This window comes from Dioscorea cayenensis, chromosome 20 (genome assembly GCF_009730915.1).
Source record: "Dioscorea cayenensis subsp. rotundata cultivar TDr96_F1 chromosome 20, TDr96_F1_v2_PseudoChromosome.rev07_lg8_w22 25.fasta, whole genome shotgun sequence".
Lineage (NCBI taxonomy): Eukaryota > Viridiplantae > Streptophyta > Magnoliopsida > Dioscoreales > Dioscoreaceae > Dioscorea > Dioscorea cayenensis.
The window spans coordinates 7160610-7169548 of NC_052490.1; the positions used below are offsets into that span (position 1 = coordinate 7160610).

General features: G+C 41.1%; 1 non-coding gene across 1 annotated transcript; it reads left to right on the plus strand.

Annotated features, from left to right (window-relative positions):
- Nucleotides 1–926: 926 nt before the first annotated feature.
- Nucleotides 927–1033, plus strand: LOC120252069. The gene has a single exon (XR_005533620.1). It is a non-coding gene; the product is annotated as a small nucleolar RNA R71 (small nucleolar RNA).
- Nucleotides 1034–8939: the final 7906 nt, after the last annotated feature.

Here is an 8939-nt window from a genome sequence, read left to right on the forward strand (position 1 = left end):
GGAACTTCTTGTACTTGCTTCATCCCATTGGTCATTTTTCAATCTAGAGGGATAAAGGGATTCTTGGCTTGAAAGGTGGGGTGCCACCTCCTTCTCTTTGCTTGTTCCCTCTTCTACGTCTATAACCTCGGGTGCATGTTCTTTTGGCATCTCACTCGGAAGCCTACCTTCAACCTCACGACCGCTTCTCAAAGTGATCGCCTTCACTTGCTCTCTATGGTTGGTCTCTGTATTGCTCGGCAAGCTTCCATGTGGCCTTTCAAAAAGTGACTTCGCAATTTGTCTGCACGATTTTTCAAGGTTATGTAAAGAGCGCGGTGTGATTGCGAGTGTGGCCTCAACAATTTCAAACCTTGTATTTGCTGAATTGCACGAATCTAGTCAAGGCCTTCTCAAAAATCATTTATTCGGGTTTCCAAACCTAAAACTTTGTTTTTCCACATGCGGGGCTTGTTGTTTTGGTTGGAAACCGGTGGCCCTCATGGTCTTTGATGGACCCCGATTGCTCCATGAGAAATTGGGATGATTCTTCCAACCCGGATTGTAGGGTATTGCTATATGGGTTTCCTTGAGGTCTCATGCTATTACCTAAAAAATCAACATTCTCCACTGAAGATATATCACCAATAGAGATCGAGCAATTCGTCATGGCCGCTACTCTGTTTGAAGTTAGAAGATCTAACATCTTACTCAAATTTTCAACTTGAGCCGCCAATGAAATTATTGCATCTATCTAATGGAGACCGGCCACCTTTTTCTTCTCCCTAGCATTCCATTAGTAGCTGTTTAACCCCATTTCTTCAATTAACTGACGGGCCTCATCGGGGGTCTTGCTACCTAAGGTACCTCCTGCTGCCGCATCCAAGAGTTGCCTTGTAATCGTGTTCAAACCATTGTAAAAGGTTTGAACAATCATCCACTTTGTAAATCCGTGTTGCGGGAACTTTCTCAAGAGCTCCTTGAACCTTTCCCATGTCTCAAATAGAGACTCCAATTCCAACTGAACAAAGGATGAGATCTCATTCCTAAGCTTCGGGGATTTTCCGGGAGGAAAATAACGTGAAAGAAAAGCTTCTACCATCTCCTCCCATGTGGTAATTGATGCTCTAGTTAATGAGTGTAGCCATTGCTTCGCTCTCCCCTTTAGGGAAAATGGGAAGCCTCGCAACTTGATGGCATCATCCGTCACCCCGTTTATCTTCAGCATATCACACACCTTAAGAAAACTCTCTATGTGACTGTTTGGATCCTCATCGGGCAAACCATTGAACTGTGCGGATTGGTGTAACATGTGGACGCACAATACTCGATTGTGTCTCCAACACTGAAGGTCTGGTATAATCGGATAATGTTCACTGTTGCTCATTCTGTTATGCCATGTTTTCAGATTCTTCCACTTCCAAATCAGCTAGATTAGACTGTTCTTGCACAAGCTCTTTCCTTTTTCTTCTAAGTGTACGTTTAAGCTCGGGATCTCTTTCAATCAATATTGAGGGGTTCCCTCGGGTCATAACCTGGAGCTGCACCCAAAAAGAAAGAAAAAAAAATCATAACGATGATAGAATAAGAATATATGAAATAGTATATATGGTAAAATAGCTAAGAAAGCAAAGTGCAAAGTATATATAAACTTGACAAGGTCCCCTTGTGTATATCCCGCAAGTGCACGGGTTTGTCGAAGTAATAATCCCGGATGAGCGGGTATCGTATCCACAGGGAGTAGGGAATAAAAACACTTAATTCGCTTCTTAGCTATGTGAAAGATGAATATTGATATATGTGGCAATGATTCAATTCTCAAAAGTAAAAACAACAAGTAAGAGAGCACAAGTAAAGGAGAAGGTAAGGTAATCGATAAAGATGAGGTACCCAGATATTGCTCCTCCTAGGACAATCATTTCAAGTGCAAGAACCCTCTATTATGCTTCCTAATTAATGCAATAGTGAGTCGTGGAAATCCTTAATTACATAGTCCCAAATATAAGGTCAACCATGCCTAACTCTATACATCTCCTGGAGGAGAGATTGAATAACTTGTCAACCTCGCACTCGCATAGAATTGCAATGAGCTCTAGGGATTCCAAGTGATAAATCTCTTCCTAATTATAGACCTAACCCTTTGGTCCAGATGGAAGATCCCTAACCACAATTAAGCCCTAGATACTAAGATCACTTCTACGCTTCACTCCATTGCACCCGCAACTAAGCCCCAGCGGAAGGTCATCCCTTTGACCATTCACTCTATTATGGCAGCAAAGAACTCGAGCAACGGAGGTAGAATCTAACACATCAGAGGGGAAAGGGGACACTCCTGTACCTCTCGACTCACCCTCTCAACCCTTGATAAATGCTTGAGTAGACATATTTTTATATATGTTTTACATGCATTGAGCATCATTTTTACTATGGTTTATGTCTCATATTGTGTATTTCGTGTTCTTTTATGCATATAGGTTGTGAATGCCTTGAAGAGTAAAAAGGAAGCAAAGATGGGTTATAAAGACATAATGTTGGGAGTTATTGTTCAATTCAAGGAACAAGACACGAGAGGAGTTTATAAACGTGGAGATGTGTGCCAACTTCCAAGAAGATTCAAGTCAATTCACTAGTTGGAAGGGCACAAAGGCAGCCACATCTTCATGTTTCTTTTTTTTGTGAAGATTGCAAGACCTCTCAAAGATACATCGATGAAGAAAAGTTTTATAACCTACCACATGGACGTGTGCCCGGACATGTGGCCTCAAGAGAAGAGTGATTGGACCGCGGTTTGTGAAAAGTACTGCAGCAAATCATCGTATCACGCATCAGCTGCAAAATTCCACGCCCGCGTGAAAATTCTCTAGTCCCACGCCGCCGCGTGGAAAAATCCACACGGCGCGTGAGGGCACGTGATGCAGCGCGATCTAAGGCCCTATAAACAGCCGCTTTTGCCCTATTCTTTCTCATCTTTGTGCGGCTCTTGAGGGGTGAGACGGCTAGGGTTTGGAGAGGAGGTCTTTGCGGCTTTTGGAGGCGCTTCGTCACCAACTTTGATCGATTCCTCCTCCGTCATAGCATCAAGGAAGCCACCGTGAACCTAGCTTCGGAGTGGGTCCTTTCAAGACGTCGAAGCTCTCCATCAAGGCCATCAGCTCATATATAAGGGGGTTTATTTCTATGGTTTTAATGTACTTTTCATTCATTGATGGTGTGTTTTTGTATGTTGCTCCATGGAGAGCTAAAAACCCTAGAGGGTATTTTGGGCTTGTGAACCCTAGGATTCTCATCTTTTTGTGGATTTGCTTAGTGTTTCTATTTAATCCGAGTTTGATTAAGTTTTTAATCTTGTATTCTCATTGCTTGCTTGTTTAATTAATCCTTGTGGTTGATTGGATTTGCATGATTTGTTACTTTGATGTGAGAGAGGTCTCCATTAGAGTTAGAACTTCAAGGTTAAAGAGGGTTGAGAGGGTGAGTCATGAGATAGTGGAGTGTCCCTCTCCCTTCCGATTGAGTGTATTCTATCTCCGCTCCCTTAAGCTCTATGCAACCATATTTGGTGTGAGGCGTGAGATTGAGAGATTTCTCCACCGGGACCTTGTAGGGGGTTAGGATCCTTCACGGGAATTAGGGTTGGATCAATCTTTAGGAATCGGATACAACTCTTGGAATCCCTAGAGTGCTTTGCGGTCATATGTGGTGTGAGGTGTTGAGATTGAGCGATTTCTCCACCGGGACCTCGTAGGGGACTAGTATCGGTGATCGGGAGGCCGGATCCGATTATATTTGGATTTCCACGACTTAACTTACTCATCATAGAAACACTTTGCTTATTCAGTACCTAATACCTGAATCCTAGGGGGAGCATTGCCTCGAATACCCCACTTTTTACTCGATTGAGATCTCCATCCATTTTACCCTTGCATATTTGTCTCCGGTATTCATTTCTTCGCACATTAGATCACCACACCTTTCCATTTATCATTAGGTTAGAAAGCGTAGAAGAAGTTAGTACTAGTAGCCCCTGCTCCCTCGTGGATTCGACTCACCCACTCACCGGGTAATTATTACTCGACACCCTGCACTTGCGGTTTACACGCATATTCGGACACGTGTCAAGTTTTTTTGGCACCGCTGTCGGGGAACAGGATATTAGGAACGCTAGGACTTTGTTGCTCTAGCCACTTATCTTTTTTTCTTTTATTTTTGTCTATTCCATACTTTCTTTTTTTCTTCCATCATTCTCATCGATTTTTTTATTTTTGTTTTTTTATCTATTTCACTCTATCTTCTTCCACTCGTTCTATTTTTGTTTTTATTTTTGTCTTATTTACTTTTTTTCTTGCATGGAACTTGAATGATGATTAATCCAGCTTGTAGATTTATATTTTTCAGAGTTGATGCTCTCACTAGAAAAAAATTGATCAATTTATCAATGTTCATCAACAACACAATCCATATCGCATCAACTATCATCCAAATCAAAGGAGCTATCCAAACCTCTTGTGGGATATTGATGGACAACAATGGGAAGCACCTCAACAAGAACTTCAATGGGATGAGAAAGTTGAAGAAGATGTACTTCGTTGGAAAGAGTGTTACCGAGATTTATTGAAGCAACCGATGCCCGCTTTCCAAAAATATTGAGGCCACATTAGTTGTCACGATGTCTCCATCAAAAAAACATTGAGCATCAATTAGGAGAGATCTTGGACATGCTTGCTAAGGAAAAAAAGAAGAATTTGAACAAGCAAGGCAAGTGTCTTCGGGACATGATGAGGCCATGAACAACATGGAAGAAATTGGGCAAATTGAGTACATTGGGGTAGAAAAGGAAAAACAAGAAATTGAATATCATTTTGAGATTTTGGATTGTGTGACTGAAGATTGTGCTTGTGAGCGAGAAAATTTTCAAGGGGATTTGCTAGTGTCATGTTCCTCTCAAGTTGAAAATACATAAGAAGAAGCAAACCCCAAGTTAATGGAACAAGCATTTCTCTTTGGGATTGAACAACTCTTACAATGCAAGAAAGAGACTTTGGGAAGGGAAGAAGATGTGGGTAGGAGATTGAAACCATCCAATGACCCACTTATGCTAATCTTGGACAAATCCCCAACCCAAATTGTTTCCTTTGGAGGCCAAAAAGTAAGATGGTTGGACTCTCCAACAAATACTTCATCCCCGCAAGTTGACTCTTGGTTTAAAGGAAGTAGCTATGCAATGTCTAGTCGGGAGGAACACACTCTTTTCAAGCCTCCATAGGGTAAAGAAGAGGTACGCTCAAGCTTTAGTGACGTAAAACAAGCGCTTCTTGGGAGGCAACCCAAGTTTTTTTAATTGTTTTTCTAGCTTAGATTTTTTTATTTTCTGCAGTAATAAAAATCATGAGTGTGTGCTTTGTTAAATTTTTTTATTGGTGTTGAGTTCTTCATGAAGATTTTTTTGGTTGTTTAGTTTAAATGTATGTGTGTGGCATGGTTTAGGATGATATTCATGTTTTTAGTTGGGAAATTGGACTTAATTTCATGTAAATATCTCTATTGATGTGTTTCGCAGAAATTTCAGAGCTCACACGGGCGCGTGGAATTTCCACGCGCTCGTGCATAGCACTCCACGCCCCCCATGTGGAGTTTTCACACCCCCATGTGGGGTAAATTGATGAAGAGGACCACTATTCACAATTTTCCATTCACACATCCCTTCATCTTTCTCACACACCCACACTCCCAAACATTTTTCCTTGGTCATTAAAAAGTTTAGAAGGGTTTTGCCGGCCATTTAATCATACTTTATTCTTCAATTCACACCGGTGAGCTCTCATTTTTCTAACCTTCTCCATGCCTCCATTTTTCAAACTTTATGTGGATATCTTGGTTCTTATGCATTGTTCTTCATGGAAATCACCTTAATATGCTTGAGAATACTTTTTATAAGAGTTTTTGGAGCGCTGCTGTGGGTCGGTATGGCATTTTTGGCCATAACCCTAGCTCTCACGCTGGTCGTAGGGGATGCCCACGCGACCGCTGGGCTGAAAAAAAAATGCCCATGAAACCCACGCGGGCGATGTGGTGTGAGGTGTTGAGATTGAGCGATTTCTCCACGGGGACCTCGTAGGGGACTAGTATCGGTGATCGGGAGGCCGGATCCGATTATATTTGGATTTCCACAACTTAACTTACTCATCATAGAAACACTTTGCTTATTCGGTACCCTAATACCCGAATCCTAGGGGAGCATTGCTCGAATACCCCACTTTTCATCGATTGAGATCTCCATCCATTTTTACCCTTGCATATTTGTCTCCGGTATTCATTTCTTCGCACATTAGATCACCACACCTTTCCATTTATCATTAGGTTAGAAAGCAGAGAAGAAGTTAGTACTAGTAGCCCTGTTCCCTGTGGATTCGACTACCCACTCACCGGGGTAATTATTACTTTGACACCCATGCACTTACGGTTTACACGCATATTCGGACGCGTGTCACCCTCTCTAACCTACCTTTGTCTAACACTCATGGTGTGTCAGTCAATCACAAGGTTACCAACAAGAACTCGCAACCCTAGTGTCATTCTAGATGAGTATCCAAACAATCAAGCATTAAAGGTTGGAACTCACAATAAACATCAATTAGTTGAAAGCATAATAAAGAGATTCAATGAAGTGAATACATCCTAGGGCTCACAAATACCCAAGTACCCATTAGGGGTTTAGCTCTCCATGGAGCTAATTACAATCAAAGAAATAGAATGTAAAAGTAATGAATCCATAGAAAACCCCCTCGATAGTCATGTCGATGGTCTTGTGGATAGTCCTCTACTCGTCGCAAAGGGTCCTTCGTCCGTCCTAGGATACACCTCACCAGATCGGTGCAGATGAAAGCTCTCCCAATAACCTTCTTCCAAATGATGGGCGATGTCAGAGCCATAGAACCTCTCCAAAACCCTAGCCAATACTTCTCAAAACCCTAGCCGAAGCACTCTCTCTAGTTGAGGAAAAGATCGAGAAAAGAATGCTGAAATCGGGGCTGAATCGGCTTTAAATAAGGCTGGAATCGGGGATCCACACGCCCCTGTAGACGCCCCTCTGGATTTTTTTCGGCCAGCTGTTCTGCAGTTTTCTTGGCCGGCTATGAACAGTGCTTCTATAGTACTTTGCTGCAGTGTTGCTACAATGCTCTGTTGCACGTTCACGTCGTGGATCGCTTTGCTTCTTCAATGACGGATAAGTTGGTGGAGATCTAGTTCTATGTGCATAAGTCGGAATGCATGAGTGTGACTGCTCTTGTGCTCCTTCAAATGGTTGTGCTAAGTCAAATACGAGGAGGTTGGCACACACTCTAGCATCTCACATTCGACCTATGTCTATGCGTTTGAACCTTAGCAAAATTTCCTCCAAAAATCAGTGCATTATGATCCACATTGGCTTCTTTCCTTCATAATCGGCCTCACAACCCTACATGCATAAAAGTAACATAAAAAACACACATATTAGTATAAAAACCGGAGAAAGGTAATGCTTAACATAAGGAAAGAATGTTTTGCATTCATATCACACAAGCACTTATCAATGTGTTTGTGTTCTTTTGTGCATGTAGGGTTATGGAGATAAAGTTGAATAAAAGAAAGCAAAAGTAGATTATGGATCCAATTGTTGATGAAGTTCTTTGGTTGAACAAAGGTGAAGACACAAGTTGTGCTCAAAGACATGTGGGTGTGTGCCAACCTCAATTGTGCTCAAGAGAAAACACAAAATAGAGTGGCACATAGGCAGTCACAATCATATGTTCTGACTTGTGCAAATATTAGCAAGTGTGTCTTTAATGTGGTTTCATTAAAGATGTGATGCGATCTACCGCATAGATGTGTGCCCATTCATGTGGAATCAATGAAAAGAGTGGAATCGGAAGCATTTTGGCAGAGTACTATAGCAGTTTTACTGTAGTTAATCACTGTAACAAAATTATTGCAGTAGTTACCATTCATAGCTCTTAGGAAACAAGTTCTGGAAATTCCACATGCCTGTGTGGATGCCCGATTCCAGCCTCTATAAATACCGCGTTTTGAGAGTTATTGAAGGATCCTTTTCCCATCTCTTGTCCATCTTAGGAGGCGATCACGGCTAAGGTTTGGAAAGGCTTTGCCTAGGTTTTTGAAGTGGTTCTACGGCCTTCCACATCAAAATCCTATGGGGAGAGTTATTAGGGGAGCTTTCGTCGGCACCGATTCGGCGAGGTGTGCCCTTGGCTTGATAAGAGAACCTTTGAAGAAGACGAGGCAGCTCCACAAGACCATCGATACGGACTACAAGGGGTTTTTATCTATGGATAGAATGCTTTTACTTTGCTAAACCCCTACTTGGTGCTTGGACTTGTAAACCATTGGATGATTTTGTTTTATTGACCTTTATTATGCTTCTTTAATTGATGTTTTAATTGAGTTCCATCCTTGAATGCTTGTTGTATTGATTTTCACTTAGAGTGACACTAGGGATAAGAATCCATCTTGGTAATCGACACTTTACCAGGATTAGACAAAGCAAGGTTGGAGAGAGTCGAAGGGGTGTATCGAGAGGTAGTGGATAATAAAGGTCACATTCCAAAAAAATCGGAGACATACCGAAAAGAACATACAATTAGGGTTTTGATTGTAAAATGAAAAAAATAGAAAAAATTTTGAAAAGAAAAAATGGCATTTGGGCTTTGATTCAAACTGAAAAATATGAGACATTCTGAAAGATAAGATTGGATTTGGGTTTTTATTCAAAAATGAAAAATAGGAGAAATTGCAAAAACAAAACATTAGATTAGGGTTTTGATTCAAAAATAGAAAACATAAACTAAGGATTTTGTTTTTTGATTGAAAAAGTAAAAAAATTTGGAGACATTTTAAAAAAATAAAAACATAGTATTACGGTTTTGGTTGAAAAAAATTTGAGACGTGCCAAAAAAGAAAAACAT